The sequence below is a fragment of the Salmo trutta genome, chromosome 21, assembly GCF_901001165.1.
Source record: "Salmo trutta chromosome 21, fSalTru1.1, whole genome shotgun sequence".
NCBI classification, from domain to species: domain Eukaryota; kingdom Metazoa; phylum Chordata; class Actinopteri; order Salmoniformes; family Salmonidae; genus Salmo; species Salmo trutta.
Window position 1 is genome coordinate 13,865,176 of NC_042977.1, and position 16,238 is coordinate 13,881,413.

Genomic DNA, 16,238 nt, shown 5'->3' on the forward strand with positions numbered 1-16,238 from the left:
AAATTGTATTCCAGGGCACTGGGTGTGTGGGATTATGCTGTTATTGCAAACTAAACCCTGGAAAAAACCTTGGAGTTGAGCCTCTGTGAAAAGGCTAGCTAAAATGGAGAAAATGTAATGTCTTAGTAGATTCCTGTATTCTGCTCCTCAGATACTTCATCTGGTTACATAAACACAGAAACGGCAAGCATTTCCAAAGCATGAGACAGCATGCTTCTCTGTACATTCAGTGCCTTCGGAAAGTATTCGCACCCCTTGACTTTTTCCACATTTTGTTACATTACAGCCTTATTCTAAAATGTATTAAATGTATTTTTTAAAGAATCCTCAATCTACACACAATACCCCATAATGACAAAGCAAAAACATATCGATATGTAAAGCTTATTAAAGAGCAGTGATACTATCAAGAGACATATGCAGGTTTCTTTTTATCAGAACAAGACCCAGATGCAGACAGCTAGAGTAACAGATGTTTATTGACCCAAACAGGGGGTAGGCCAAAGTCAGGTCAAAGGCAGGCAGAAGTCTGTAATCCAGGGCAGAGTCAATAAGGTAAAGAACAGCAGGCAGACTCTGGGTCAGGGCATGCAGAATGGTCAGAACCATGTAAACCTAACTTAAGACTGCAGGGCACCGCACAAACACACTGGCAAGACCTTACAAGACAAGCTGGCAACAGACAAACAGAGAACGCAGGTATAAATACTGGGGATAATGAGGAAGATGGGCAACACCTGGAGGGGGGTGGAGACAAGCACAAAGACAGGTGAAACAGATCAGGGTGTGACGCTATTGTTAGAAATCTTGTCTTCCAGATTGATATTTCTGTCATTTCGGTTTTGTGTATGACAGACACCTGCTAAGATACTGTATTTGCATTTCACACAACCTTACCAGAAATGTGTTTCTGAAAACTGCTGTGACAGTCTTTGTGGAGTATACTTCCCTTGCATACTTCCCTTACTTCCCTCCCCCATTTGACCATGTCAGCAATTAATGTGCATGTATATAAATACTAAAATGGAGATTTCACTTCACTTCCCTCAGAAATAAGGTTTTTGTGTTTGTGATAAAAAACATTTTTCAAAATCCACTGTATATACAGTAATCTCTCTGCCAATACACATTATACACTGAGTGTGCAAAACATTAAGAACACCTTCCTAATATATATATATTCTTTAACCTGTCTCCTCCCCTTCATCTGCACTGATTAAAGTAGATAGATGATGTGACATCAATAAGGGGTCATAGACTGACCAGGTGAAAGCTATGTCATGGAAAGAGCAGCTGTTCTTAATTTGTACACTCAGTGTACGTAGGTTCATTCGAAGAACCTGCCAGACATTTCTTGAATCTATTAAAATGTGGTAGCCTTACAAAAGAGAAATGAAGATGTGTCACATGAAATGGAAGTAGGCGTAACAGCTAGAATATCAGTTAGCAGAAATAATTTGCCGGTGGAAATGACATCTAATTGTATAGGCTATGGACAATAAACTATTGTCAAATGTGTTCTGGGTTGTCACACTTCAATAAGCATTCCTGGATAGCAATGATTCATAAAACATAATTGCACACAGTCTCACTGCTTATTAGTTCATATGAGTGAATTAAACTATACTTTAAAACAATTGTTGTTTGAATAGTGAACAGTACAGCAATAATGTAGAATACACCCTTCAAGGTGAGGTACTGACTAAGGGAGAAATCTACATAAAAAATAAAGTCCCAAACTTGTCTCTTCATTGCAGTGTGATATATTTTCTAGATTGACAATGAGGCATTTACAGTCAGTCTTCAAATCAAATCAAATTTGTCACATGCGCCGAATACAACAGGTAACCTTACCGTGAAACGCTTACTTACAAGCCCTTAAGCAACAACGCAGTTTTAAGAAAATACCTACAAAAAAGTAACAAATAAAAGTAACAAATAATTAAAGAGCAGCAGTAAAATAACAATAGCGAGGCCATATACAGGGGGTACTGGTACAGAGTCAATGTGCGGGGGCACCGGTGTCGAGGTAATTGAGGTAATATGTACATGTAGGTAGAGTTATTAAAGTGACTATGCATAGATAATAACAGAGAGTAGCAGCAGTATAGAAGGGGGGCACAATGCAAATAGTTTGGGTAGCCATTTGATTAGATGTTCAGGAGTCTTATGGCTTGGGGGTAGAAGCTGTTAAGAAGCCTCTTGGACCTAGACTTGGACCTCTGGTACCGCTTGCCGTGCAGTAGCAGAGAGAAAAGTGTATGACTAGGGTGATTGGAATCTTTGACAATTTTTAGGGCCTTCATCTGACACAGCCTGGTGTAGAGGTCCTGGATGGCAGGAAGCTTGGCCCCGGTGATGTAATGGGCCGTACGCACTACCCTCTGTAGTGCCTTGTGGTCAGAGGCAGAGCAGTTGCCATACTAGGCAGTGATGCAACCCGTCAGGATGCTCTTGATGGTGCAGCTGTAGAACCATTTGAGGATCTGAGGACCCATGCCAAGTCTTTTTAGTCTCCTGAGGGGGAATAGGTTTTGCCGTGCCCTCTTCACGACTGTCTTAAGACGACAATCTTAAAGCAGCAAACAGCAGTTGAAACAATAACAGCCCACTACCGTTTCAGGATAACATGGGGGAATGGGGCTGGAGAAATGTAACCGCTCAAATTCAAAGGCAGAGCTATGGATGCAAGGACCGACCATCCCATGATATCAAAATGACAGTTTTAACTGTGTTTATTATGCTATACAATGTGTGTCTACATTTACTTTGATTACAAACATTGGAGTAAAGTAAGCTTATTTTGGCTTCTGATACGTTTGGACTAAGCTCATGAGGAATTTAGAAGTAATATTCTTCAAGAATCAATGGGTACATATAATTCATTTATACGTCTAAAAATGGATGTAGCATCTGCTGATTGCCCCTTTAAGCGATTACTTATTTGCCAAGTTCCACTATTTTACTATGGAAATAATGGACCTTTAAAGTTCCGCCAACATCTTCATTGTCTCTTACTCATAGACCAAGTTGACCACACTGCTGTTCTCACCCTGGCCTGGTAAGACACATTTGTATTGGTTCTGACCTACTGATCTTTTGTATCTCATGGTTGCTATCCAGGTGCTATTCAAACAAGCCTGGAAACTGGAAAATGTATATGCATTGTATTCATTTATTTTTCATGAATTCGTTTTTATTGATTTCAATTGAATAAATCCTTTATTTAGCCCATATGTTATTGAGATTATTTTACAATGATGACCTGGGCTTGGTTACTTTGGTAGTTATCATTAATATGACACAATTCATTGAATGCTATAAATACCAGACTTTCTATGTATAGTAGCAGTGGTGGAAAAAGTACTCAGTTGTCAAACTTTAGTAAAAGTAAAGATACCTTAATAGAAAATGACTTAAAAGTGAAAGTCACCCAGTAAAATACTACTTGAGTAAAAGTCTAAAAGTATTTGGTTTTAAATATACTTAAGTATCAAAAGTAAATGGAATTGCTAAAATGTACTTAAGTATCGAAAGTAAAAGTATAAAAAAATTCTAATTCCTTAAACTGGATGACACAATTTTCTTGCTTTTTTATTGACAGAGCCAGGGGCACACTCAAACGCTCAGACATAATTTACAAACAAAGCATTTGTGTCTAGTGATTCCGCCAGATCAGAGGCAGTAGGGATGAGCAGGGATGTTCTCGTGTGAATTGGATCATTTTCCTGTCAAAATGTAACATGTGCTTTTGGGGGTTAAGGAAAATGTATGGAGTAAAAAGTATATTATTTTCTTTCAGAATGTAGTGAAGTTTGTCGTCGAAAGGAGTAGACCAAAGTGCAGCAGGTCAAGTGCTCATGATAAATACTTAATTTTAACTCAGAACACTATACAACGGAAACAAGACCATCACATTCTGCAGGCTACTAAGCTATGCAAAAACAAGATCCCACAAACCCAAGTGGAAAAAAAACCCTACTTAAGTATGATCTCCAATTAGAGACAATGAGGACCAGCTGTCTCTAATTGGAGATCATCCCAAACAAACCCAACATAGAAATAGAAAACTAGAACCTAAACATAGAAATACAAAACATAGAAAAACACCCCCTGTCACGCCCTGACCACTCTACCATAGAAAATAACAGCTTACCATGGTCAGGACGTGACAGAAGTAAAAGTACAGATACCCCAAAAAACTACTTAAATAGTACTTTAAAGTATTTTCACTTAAGTACTTTACACCACTGTATAGTAGGCTACCCTTCATTTCAACTCCCCAAACTGTTGTCATCCAATCATCAATTTTGCCATTTACAGGTAATGATGTCTAATAGGACTTGTCCCTGGAAACTCTACCACAGAATGCTTAGACCCAATCTCTCTTAGTTCTTCTGTGGGACCTGCTGTGGGTCTGCCTCTGTTCTTCATAGTGCTGGGAGTAGTGATTGCACTGGTGTTCACCCAGCGCAGTAAATTGAGGAGCATGTCACAGTTAAATCCACTGAAGAGCACAGAGGTCAAACCATGTCAGTCTGAGCGTTCCCAATACACAGCCATGGTCATACCACCACCTGCTGATCATAGCTCTATCTACGAGAACGTCACTGACTCCAACAAGACTGCCAGAAACATAAACAGGTCAGGTAGGCTACAGGATGATTCGTTTGGGTTGATTTGTATTGAAATGTTCAAACAAAATGGACTGTAAATGGAAGTTGATTAGGTTTCATTTGCCTTTTGTAAACTCTTCCTTTTCTAGATCTCATGTATCTCTTTAATTTCACATTTTATTTGTTTTAATCCTGCTGTGTATCAATTGAGGAAAATGTTGACCACATGAAAGTGAGCACACATATGCCATGTTTATTGTGCTGCAACTGTGCAGGGAAAGCACATTCTGATGTTGGTTCACCTGTCTACTCATCTCTACAGGTCACCTATGGAACCCGAGGATGTATACCTGCAGTGTGATTCATCCGATGACGCAATTTACAGCAACGACCCGCCGTGCAGCTTGGCCGTGCTGCCTGCTGACATTGAGGAGGACGACCTTTATATAATGCCAGATGCTTTATAGGTACAGGCACAAACATGACCCTATCAAGTCCAGACTGAGTCATCTTTTCATAGGACAGGAAGGGGAATCAAAAGAAAAGATGCAATATGCTTGTCTTTTATGTTTTAGCCACCTTTGAAGTAAAATTTGGCCACATGACAAAATAGGCAAATTTGTCTTCATTCGATTGTTTTGCTTTGTTTAAAGGCCAAGCACAGTAAAAATTCTGTTTGCCTGTGTTTTACATCATACTGTACAACAGCTGATAAAACTAACACTGTAAATGAGTGAAAAAGCTATTTTCCCCCATTTTAATTGCAATCTAATGGCAATCTACAGTAAGTTTCTTAATTGTTACCCAGAAATGATTTGATATTGATATAAAAAAAGAGCTGCATTCGGCCTTTAACATACTGAAAAGTATGTTATTCTGTTATTGTACATTGTAAATATTTTAAGAGGCACCTGCTAGGTTAAGAACAACACCTTTTTTGGGAAAATTGAATCACAAGTAGCAGTGAAGCCCTAAATATATACAGTTGAAGTCGGAAGTTTACATACACCTTAGCCAAATCCATTTATACTCAGTTTTTCACAATTCCTGACATTTAATCCTAGTAAAAATTCCCTGTCTTAGGTCAGATCACCACTTTATTTTAAGAATGTGAAATGTCAGAATAATAGTAGAGAGAATGATTTATTTCAGCTTTTATTTATTTTTATTTCAGCTTTCATCGCATTCCCAGTGGGTCAGAAGTTTACATGCACTCAATTAGTATTTGGTAGCATTGCCTTTAAATTGTTTAACTTGGGTCAAACGTTTTGGGTAGCCTTCCACAAGCTTCCCACAATAAGTTGGGTGAATTTTGGCCCATTCCTCAAATCAAATCAAATGTTATTGGTCACATACACATGGTTAGCAGATGTTAATGTGAGTGTAGCGAAATGCTTGTGCTTCTAGTTCCGTAATATCTAACAAGTAATCTAACAATTTCACAACAACTACCGTATACACACAAGTGTAAAGGAATGAATAAGAATATGTACATGTAAGTATATGGATAAGCGATGGCCATGCGGCATAGGTAAGATGCAGTAGATGGTATAGAGTACAGTAAATACAAATGAGATGAGTAATGTAGGGTATGTAAACATTACATAAAGTGGCATTGTTTAAAGTGACTAGTGAAACATTTATCACATCCAATTTTTAATTATTAATGTGGCTAGAGATATGAGTCAGTATGTTGGCAGCAGCCACTCAATGTTAGAGATGGCTGTTTAACAGTCTGATGGCCTTGAGAAGCTGTTTTTCAGTCTCTCGGTCACAACTTTGATGCACCTGTACTGACCTCGTCTTCTGAATGATAGCGGGGTGAACAGGCAGTGGCTCGGGTGGTTGTTGTCCTTGATGATCTTTTTGGCCTTTCTGTGACATAGGGGGGTGTAGGTGTCCTGGAGGGTAGGTAGTTTGCCCCCAGTGATGTGTTGTGCAGACCTCACTACCCTCTGGAGAGCCTTACGGTTGTGGGTGGAGCAGTTGCCGTACTAGGCGGTGATACAGCCCGACAGGATGCTCTCGATTGTGCATCTGTAAAAGTTTGTGAGTGTTTTTGGTGACAAGCCAAATATCTTCAGCCTCCTGAGGTTGAAGAGGCGCTGTTGCGCCTTCTTCACCACGCTGTCTGTGTGGGTGGACTATTTCAGCTTGTCTGTGATGTGTACACCGAGGAACTTAAAACTTTCCACCTTCTCCACTACTGTCTCGTCGATTGGATAAGGGGGTGCTGCTCCCTCTACTGTTTGCTGAAGTCCATGATCATCTCCTTTGTTTTGTTGACGTTGAGTGTGAGATTACTTTCCTGACACCACACTCCGAGGGCCCACACCTCCTCCCTGTAGGCAGTCTCATCGTTGTTGGTAATCAAGCCTACCACTGTAATGTCGTCTGCAAACTTGAAGATTAAGTTGGAGGCGTGCATGGCCACGCAGTCATGGGTGAACAGGGAGTACAGGAGAGGGCTGAGAACGCACCCTTGTGGGGCCCCTTTGTTGAGGATCAGCGGGGTGGAGATGTTGTTTCCTACCCTCACCACCTGGGGGCGGCCCGTCAGAAAGTCCAGGACCCAGTTGAATAGTGCGGGGTCGAGACCCAGGATTTCGAGCCTAATGACGAGTTTGGAGGGTACTATGGTGTTAAATGCTGAGCTGTAATCGATGAACAGCATTCTTACATAGGTATTCTTCTTGTCCAGATGGGTTAGGTCAGTGTGCAGTGTGATTGAGTCGTCTGTGGACCGATTGGGGCGGTAAGCAAATTTGAGTGGGTCTAGGGTGTCAGGTAGGGTGGAGGTGATATGATCCTTGACAAGTCTCTCAAAGCACTTCATGATGATGGAAGTGAGTGCTACGGGGTAATAGGCGTTTAGCTCAGTTACCTTAGCTTTCTTGGGAACAGGAACAATGGTGGCCCTCTTGAAGCATGTGGGAACAGCAGACTGGGATAGGGATTGATTGAATATGTCCTTAAACACACCAGCCAGCTGGTCTGCACATGCTCTGTGGACGTGGCTGGGGATGCCGTCTGGGCCGGCAGCCTTGCGAGGGTTAACACGTTTAAATGTTTTACTCACGTTGGCTGCAGTGAAGGAGAGCCCGCAGGTTTTGGTAGCGGGCCGTGTCAGTGGCACTGTATTGTCCTCAAAGCGAGCAAAGAAGTTGTTTAGTTTGTCTGGGAGCAAGATGTCGGTGTCCACGACGGGGTTGGTTTTCTTTTTGTAATCCGTGATTGATTGTAGACTCTGCCACATATGTCTCGTGTCTGAGCTGTTGAATTGCGACTCTACTTTGTCTCTATACTGACGCTTAGCTTGTTTGATTGCCTTGCGGAGGGAATACCTACACTGTTTCAATCATGTTTCCGGTCGCCTTGCAATGATTAAAAGCAGTGGTTCGAGCTTTCAGTTTTGCGCGAATGCAACCATCAATCCACGGTTTTTGGTTGGGGAAGGTTTTAATAGTCACCGTGGGTACAACATCACTGATTCACTTGCTAATAAACTCGCTCACCGAATCGGCGTATACATCAATGTTGTCTGAGGCTATCTGGAACATATCCCAGTCCACGTGATCGACGCAATCTTGAAGCGTGGAATCAGATTGGTCGGACCAACGTTGAACAGACCTGAGCATGGGCGTTTCCTGTTTTAGTTTCTGTCTATCGGCTGGGAGTCGTGGTCAGATTTGCCCGAAAGGAGGGCGAGGGAGGGCTTTGTATGCGTCGTGGAAGTTAGAGTAGCAATGATCCTGAATGCTGCCAGCCCGGGTCGCGCATTCGATATGCTGATAAAATTTTGGAAGCCTTGTTTTCAGATTAGCTTTGTTAAAATCCACAGCTACAATAAATGCAGCCTCAGGATATGTGGTTTCCAGTTTACATAGAGTCAATTAAGTTATTTCAGGGCCGTCGAGGTGTCTGCTTGGTGGGGATATACACGGCTGTGATTATAATCGGAGAGAATTCTCTTGGTAGATAATGTGGTTCGGCATTTGATTGTAAGGAATTCTAGGTCAGTTGAACAAAAGGACTTGAGTTCTTGTATGTTGTTATGATCACACTGCGACTCGTTAATCATAAGGCATTCCCCCCACCCTTCTTCTTACCAGAGAGATGTTTGTTTCTGTCGGTGCGATGCGTGAAGAAACCGGGTGGCTGTACTGACTGAAACGTATCCCAAGTGAGCCATGTTTCCGTGAAACAGAGAATGTTACAATCTCTGATGCCTGTCTGGAAGGCAACCCTTGCTCGAATTTCGTACCTTGTTGTCAAGAGACTAGACATTGGTGAGTAGTATACTCGGGACCGGTGAGCGATGTGCCCGTCTACAGAGCCTGACCAGAAGACCGCTCCATCTGCCCCTTCTGCGGCGCCGTTGTTTTGGGTTGCCTACTGGGATCCGATCCATTGTCCTGGGTGGTGGTCCAAACAGAGTATCCGCTTCGGGAAAGTCGTGTTCCTGGTCGTAATGTTGGTAAATTGACGTTGCTCTTATATCCAATAGTTCTTCCTGGCTGTATGTAATAAGACTTAAGATGTCCTGGGGTAACAGTGTAAGAAACAATACATAAAAAATGAAATACTGCATAGTTTCCTAAGAACGCGAAGCGAGGCGACCATCTCTGTCAGCGCCATGTTGCTCTGTCTTCCTGACAGAGCTGGTGTAACTGAGTCAGGTTTGTAGGCCTCCTTGCTCGCACACACTTTTTCAGTTCTGCCCACACAAATATTCTATAGGTTTGAGGTCAGGGCTTTGTGATTGCCACTCCAATACCTTGACTTTGTTGTCCTTAAGCCATTTTGCCACAACTTTGGAAGTATGCTTGGGGCCAGTGTCAATTTGGAAGACCCATTTGCGACCAAGCTTTAACTTCCTGACTGATGTCTTGAGATGTTGCTTCAATATATCCACATAATTTTCTTTCCTCATGATGCCATCTATTTTGTGAAGTGCACCAGTCCATCCTGCACCCCCAGAACATGATGCTGCCACCCCCGTGCTTCACGGTTGGGATGGTGTTCTTCGGCTTGCAAGCCTCCCCCTTTTTCCTACAAACATAACGATGGTCATTATGGCCAAACAGTTATATTTTTGTTTCATCAGACCAGAGGACATTTCTCCAAAAAGTACGATCTTTTGTAGCAGTGGCTTCTTCTTTGCTGAGCGACCTTTCAGGTTATGTCGATATAGGACTATTATTACTGTGGATATGATACTTTTGTACCTGTTTCCTCAGGCATCTTCACAAGGTCCTTTGCTGTTGTTCTGGGATTGATTTGCACTTCTTGCACCAAAGTACATGCATCTCTAGGAGACAGAACGCGTCTCCTTCCTGAGCGGTATGATGGCTGCGTGGTCCCATGGTGTTTATACTTGCGTACTATTGTTTGTACAGATGAACGTGGTACCTTCAAGCATTTGGAAATTGCTCCCAAGGATGAACCAGACTTGTGGAGATCTACAATTTGTTTTCTGAGGTCTTTGCTGATTTCTTTTGATTTTCCCATGATGTCAAGCAAAGAGGCACTGAGTTTCAAGGTAGGCCTTAAAATACATCCACACCTCCAATTAACTCAAATTATGTCAATTAATCTATCAAAAGCTTCTAAAGCCATGACATCATTTTCTGGAATTTTACAAGCTGTTTAAAGGCACAGTCAACTTAGTGTATGTAAACTTCTGACCCACTGGAATTGTGATACAGTGAATTATAAGTGAAATAATCTGTCTGTAAACAATTGTTGGAAAAATGACTTGTGTCATGCACAAAGTAGATGTCCTAACTGACTTGCCTAAACTATAGATTGTTAAATTTGTGGAGTGGTTGAAAAACAAGTTTTAATGACTCCAACCTAAGTGTATGTAAACTTCCGACTTAAGCTGTATATATCTACTGTGTGTATATATATTTTTTTTTTACTTTGACCTTTTTTCACTCTTTGGTTATAGAGTTGCTGATGGCTTTTGATTTTAGCTTCTCCTTTCTCATAAAAAAATGTAAAGTAACTGTCAGTACAAAAAGAAAGGGGATGCCCTTTTTGAATCCGACCATAGGTTATCAAATAGTGTGAAGTCATACATTGAGCGGATTCTGTTATGTAAGTTCAATATCCCTAATCAATCAAACTGGTGATTGTGTGTATGGGGTTGATATAGAAATAACATTCCTCCTGCACTGAGAGAATGCATATTTGCCTGCTTGATTAATGAAATGACGTTTGGTCATTAGGGACAAAGAGAAGCTAGTCAGTGTGATTGTTCAAACATGCTCTTGCATGTTATTTGTTTTACCCCTGGACCCAGTAACTAGTTCTGTACGTGATACGGCCCAGCTAAGTCTAATGCTCAGCTGCCTGCTGGGAAAATAAAAACAAAGTTCAGGAAAGTTGAAGAGGGACTAAGCTGATAAGGGCTGAATTATTAAAATGACCTGCTTATGATCTCAGGATAGAGAAGACAGGAACAGCCAAAAAAAGAAATAGCAATAAAAGTAAATATTTGCTCTCTGTCCCTTGCTGTTTTTCTTTTGCATGCACATAAATCACAGTATTATCAGCATACTGTGTCAAGAAAAAGTATGTAACCCTTTGCAATTACCTGTATTTTTGCATAAATTAGTCAGAACATTTGATCTGATCTTCATCTTAGTCACAACAATAGACAAATACGGTGTGCTTAAACTAATAACACACAAATTATTGTATTTTTCTTGTCTATATTGAATACATCATTTAAATATTCACAGTGTAGGTTGGAAAAAGTATCTGAACCCCTAGGCTAATGACTTTTCCAAAAGTTAATATGAGTCAGGAGTCAGCTAACCTGGAGTCCAATCAATGAGACGAGATTGGAGATATTGGTTAGAGCTGCCCAGCCCTATAAAAAACAATCACAAAATTTGAGTTTGCTATTCACAAGAAGCATTGCCTGATGTGAACCATGCCTCGAACAAAAGCGATCTCAGAAGTCGTAAGATTAAGAATGGTTGACTTGCATAAAGCTGGAAAGGGTTACAAAAGTATCTCTAAAAGCCTTGATGTTCATCAGTCCACGGTAAGACAAATTGTCTATAAATAGAGAAAGTTCAGCACTGTTGCTACTCTCCCTAGGAGTGGCTATGACTGCAAGAGCACAGTGCAGAATGCTCAATGAGGTTAAGAAGACTCCTAGAGTGTCAGCTAAACACTTACAGAAATCTCTGGAACATGTGAACATCTCTGTTGACGAGTCTACGATACGTAAAACACGAAACAAGAATGGTGCTCATGGGAGGACACCACGGAAGAAGCCACTACTGTCCAAAAAAACATTCTGCACGTCTGAAGTTCGCAAAAGAGCACCTGGATGTTCCTCAGTGCTTCTGGCAAAATATTCTGTGGACAGATTAAACTAATGTTGAGTTGTTTGGAAGGAACACACAACACTATGTGTGGAGAAAAAAAGGCACAGCACACCAACATAAAAAAACTTATCCCAACTGTAAAGTATGGTGGAGGGAGCATCATGGTTTGGGGCTGCTTTGCTGCCTCAGGGCCTGGACAGCTCGCTATCATCGATGGAAAAATGAATTACCAAGTTTATCAAGACATTTTGCAGGAGAATGTAAGGCTATTTGTCCGCCAAATGAAGCTCAACAGAAGTTGGGTGACGCAACAGGACAACGACCCAAAACACAGAAGTAAATCAACAACGGAATGGCTTCAACAGACAAAAATATGCCTTCTGGAGTGGCCCAGTCAGAGTCCTGACCTCAACCCGATTGAGATGCTGTGGCATGACCTCGAGAGCGGTTCACACCAGACATCCTAAGAATATTTCTGAACTGAAACAGATTTGTAAAGAGGAATGGTCTAAAATTCCTCCTAACCGTTGTGCAGGTCTGATCCACAACTACAGAAAACGTTTGGTTGAGGTTATTGCTGCCAAAGGAGGGTCAAACAGTTATTAAATCCAAGAGTTCACATACTTTTCCCACCCTGCACTGTGAATGTTTACACGGTGTGTTCAATAAAGACATGAAAACGTATAATTGTTTGTTTGTTATTTGTTTAAGCAGACTGTGATTGTCTATTGTTGTGACTTAGATGAAGATCAGATCAAATTTTATGACCAATTTATGCAGAAATCCAGGTAATTCCAAAGGGTTCACATACTTTTTCTTGCACTGTACATCTGTTTTTCAACATCAGTGCACGCAACAGGCTCGTCATTAATGTAGAGACTAAACAAGAGCGGGCCTAGGATACTCCTAGGGGACACCAAAAGCATGTTTTGGATTCCCAAACATTGTCTTAATTTGTAATACAACAACGTTTCAACCATGATAGAATTTAATGTGGACCGAAAAACTTAAGGTAGATAAATGCAGTTCATGTCCAGCGTGGTCAAATGCTGAAAAATAGTAAAAACAATGAAAAGATATAAAGAGGAAGCGATGCTCAAAGTCAAATGGCCAAAGAAACATGAATTATGGTTGAATCAATGAGTCTCCCTGTGCGATGGAAAGGTTCCAACACTGAACTTTGTGGGAGTAGTAGTAGTAGTGTTTCATTAAGGTTTTAAGGAGACACATAGAGAGGAAGCAAATATCCCTGTGACCTAGTTGCACACTCTTGTGGTGGGATACCTTTCAGATTTATCACGCCACAGTGAGTACATCTGAAAGAGAGAGACTCTTAAAAACAGCTTAATACCGAAGCCCGTTATAATACTGCCTCCTGAATAACCACACTCAACATCACACGCCACCCACCCAAGTTTGCACAATGATGAAGACTGATTCAGATTTTGACTCCCTGCAAATTGTATACATTGGGTGGTAACAAGACCTTTCAAAACGTAAGATTGAGGATGTTAATATCAGGTCTTGGCTGTGGAGAATTAGAGGATGGACTTCTTGTAAGTATGAACAAAGAACTTGGCGAGTTACCTAGTGTACATTCTCTGTACTTTTACTATATGAAGACGGCTATATTTGTAAATATTTGTGTATGTCTGGAGATTGATTACTTACTTATATTCAACTTTCCGGACACTTGATACGTCACACCCCTCATCAATCTACTCAAGCAATGGACAAGTAACCTGTGTACATACCACTGTAGGCTTCCCGAAATATATTAATGCTTTAGAATACACAATTTGAAATTATATCAGTATATAAAATATTTAAATGAACATACACAAATATACACTGAGTGTACAAAACATTAGGAACACCTGCTCTTTCCATGATATTGACTGACCAGGTGAATCCAGGTGAAAGCTATGATCCCATATTGATGTCACCTGTTAAAACCACTTCAAATCAGTGTAGTTCAGGGGTTCCCAAACTTTTTTGGCCCACAACCCAATTTTGATATCTGAACATTCTCGCGCCCACTCTCTTGTGAAAACAATTATGTAATTAACAGCCAATGTTTACTTTTTTATTTGGGGCTATGGCAGTCAATTGAAAAACATTCTAACAGTATTTCTGATTGTCTTCTCAACTCACAATCACATACTTTTTTAATGTGGGGCAGTCAACTGGAACTTACATAATGTCCCTTATCTCACCACCACTAATAGATGGGGGTGCTTGAGGCATGTTGCGTCGGAGATTTTCAAAATCAGAGGGCGTGGTCGACAGTATGTGCCTCATCTCTGCTGTCATATCCAAGCTGGATCGATATCTGGTTTTAATGCAGACGAGAGCACTGTTCTGCCGAAGGGTAGTCTCTGCAATGGTGTGTGGTTTCATAGCGTAGCGGGCCTAGAATGATTCAAATGGAACGGTAAAGTTCGGCCTTTTCCCATGATCTTGAATTATATCTTTCAGATTTGAATAATTTTCATGAATATTTTTAAGGTTAACCACATAACAATGATTTTGAGATACAAAGACGATATTACAATATATATACATATATATATTTTTGGTGAAATTTTGTATATTTTTGGGGGGGATTTTGGGAATTCTCCTGTGACCCCATTTTCATATCAGGAACCGCTGGTATAGGTGAAGGGGAGGAGACAGGTTAAAGAAGGATTTTTAAGCCTTGAGACAATTGAGACATGGATTGTGTATGTGTACCATTCAGAGGGTGAATGGGCAAGACAAAAGATTTAAGTGCCTTTAAACAGGGTAAAAATGGGGTGCAACTCAATATTAGGAAGGTGTTACTAATGTTATGTACACTCGGTGTAAATATATACTGTATTTGGAAATGTTTACATATACATTTTATATATATATATATTAGTATGTGTATACAGTACATAAACTGACAAATGTATTTTATATTGAAATGGGCTATCCTCTCTGACCTTCATATCAAAATCTCTCTCACAATTTACAAAATAGGTCTTATACTGTACACACCAAAAAGTAGTGTTGGGTTATGTCTCAAAACTGTTGTGTTATATGTTGGGTTGTTGTGTGAATAATTGTTCGTTTTGAAGTTGTTTGATAGAAAACCAATGGGTTTGGTTGCCTGCTACCTGTTTATTTTTTGTTATCTTTGTCATAGATAAAAAGTAAGATATGACACTAATAGTTCTCACACAGTATCTTTAGCATTATTTGTTTTTTATTTATTTATCCGAACTTATCGCAAGGTATTGAATTGTGGTTATCAAAATACAGTATTGCCTTTCATATTCCTTTATCATTACGTTACACTAAAATACATGTTATTTTTTGTTTAAAGATATGATATCTGTTCATGGGGCTGAGTTTACAATGCATTGCATCATGTGTGCAGTGCGCTATTCTTACTGTCATGCAAAATGAAACACTACTCATTTGTCCCGTAGGTCATTCACTCCTTGGTCAAGGCTACACTCTTAGAATAAAGGGTTCCAAAATGGTTATTCGGCTGTCCCCATAGAACCATCTGTGGAAAAGGTCCTACATGGAACCAAAAAGGGTTCTACCTGGAACCAAAAATGGATATTCAAAGGGTTCTCCTATACTCCCAGTCGGTATTAGATAGAATGTCGCAGCCTCGCCCCACCTGTGAGGAAAACAACCTGTGGTTACCTAGGTTACCGTATTGGCTCACAGAAAAATCTTGACCTTTTCAAACACAATTTTCTTGTCTGCTTGTTTTAGTCAGTTACAAACTGACATTTAAGAAAAGTACAACATGTTTAAAGATTACTTTTCAACATTGCCTGCTCCCGTGCGTTCTCAATACTTAGAAAAATGTACTGTTGTAGGGCTTCCCTCATGCCCTTTTCATGATGGTGCTAGCAGCCACGTGAGTGAGTGCTACTGTAGCTAGCTACCGACCGGAACATTAAGCTAGCCAAGACCAACAACACAAACAGACTATACAGCTACAAGTAGTGAGTGGCGTTACGAACGAACTATATTAAACAAGATGCCTTACCTCTGATTAAACGTTTTCCACACAGATAACTAGCTACGTGCAGCTTCTTGGACACCAGCTCCCCACAATTTCCTACTCTTCCACATCGAATAGCCTGAAGCCACAGGGCTCTTCTCGCAGGCTCTATTTCCCAACTTGGAAGCATTGTGAACCGTAGGTCGGGATTTTTGACCTGGTTACATGTTCATTGAACAACACAGCAGCTTTTCAGCATGTTTTGTTCATTCTTTTAGGTTCTAAATG

General features: G+C 40.5%; 1 protein-coding gene across 1 annotated transcript in view; it reads right to left on the reverse strand.

The window, feature by feature from the left end:
* The window catches only part of LOC115156740 (CREB-regulated transcription coactivator 1), a 53,796-nt gene extending 37,688 nt beyond the window's left edge, over window positions 1-16,108 (reverse strand). Inside the window, exon 1 of the mRNA XM_029704377.1 lies at window positions 15,996-16,108. The gene's annotated coding sequence lies outside the window, so the exon portion shown is untranslated. The remainder of the gene's footprint in view (window positions 1-15,995) is intronic.
* Window positions 16,109-16,238: the final 130 nt, after the last annotated feature.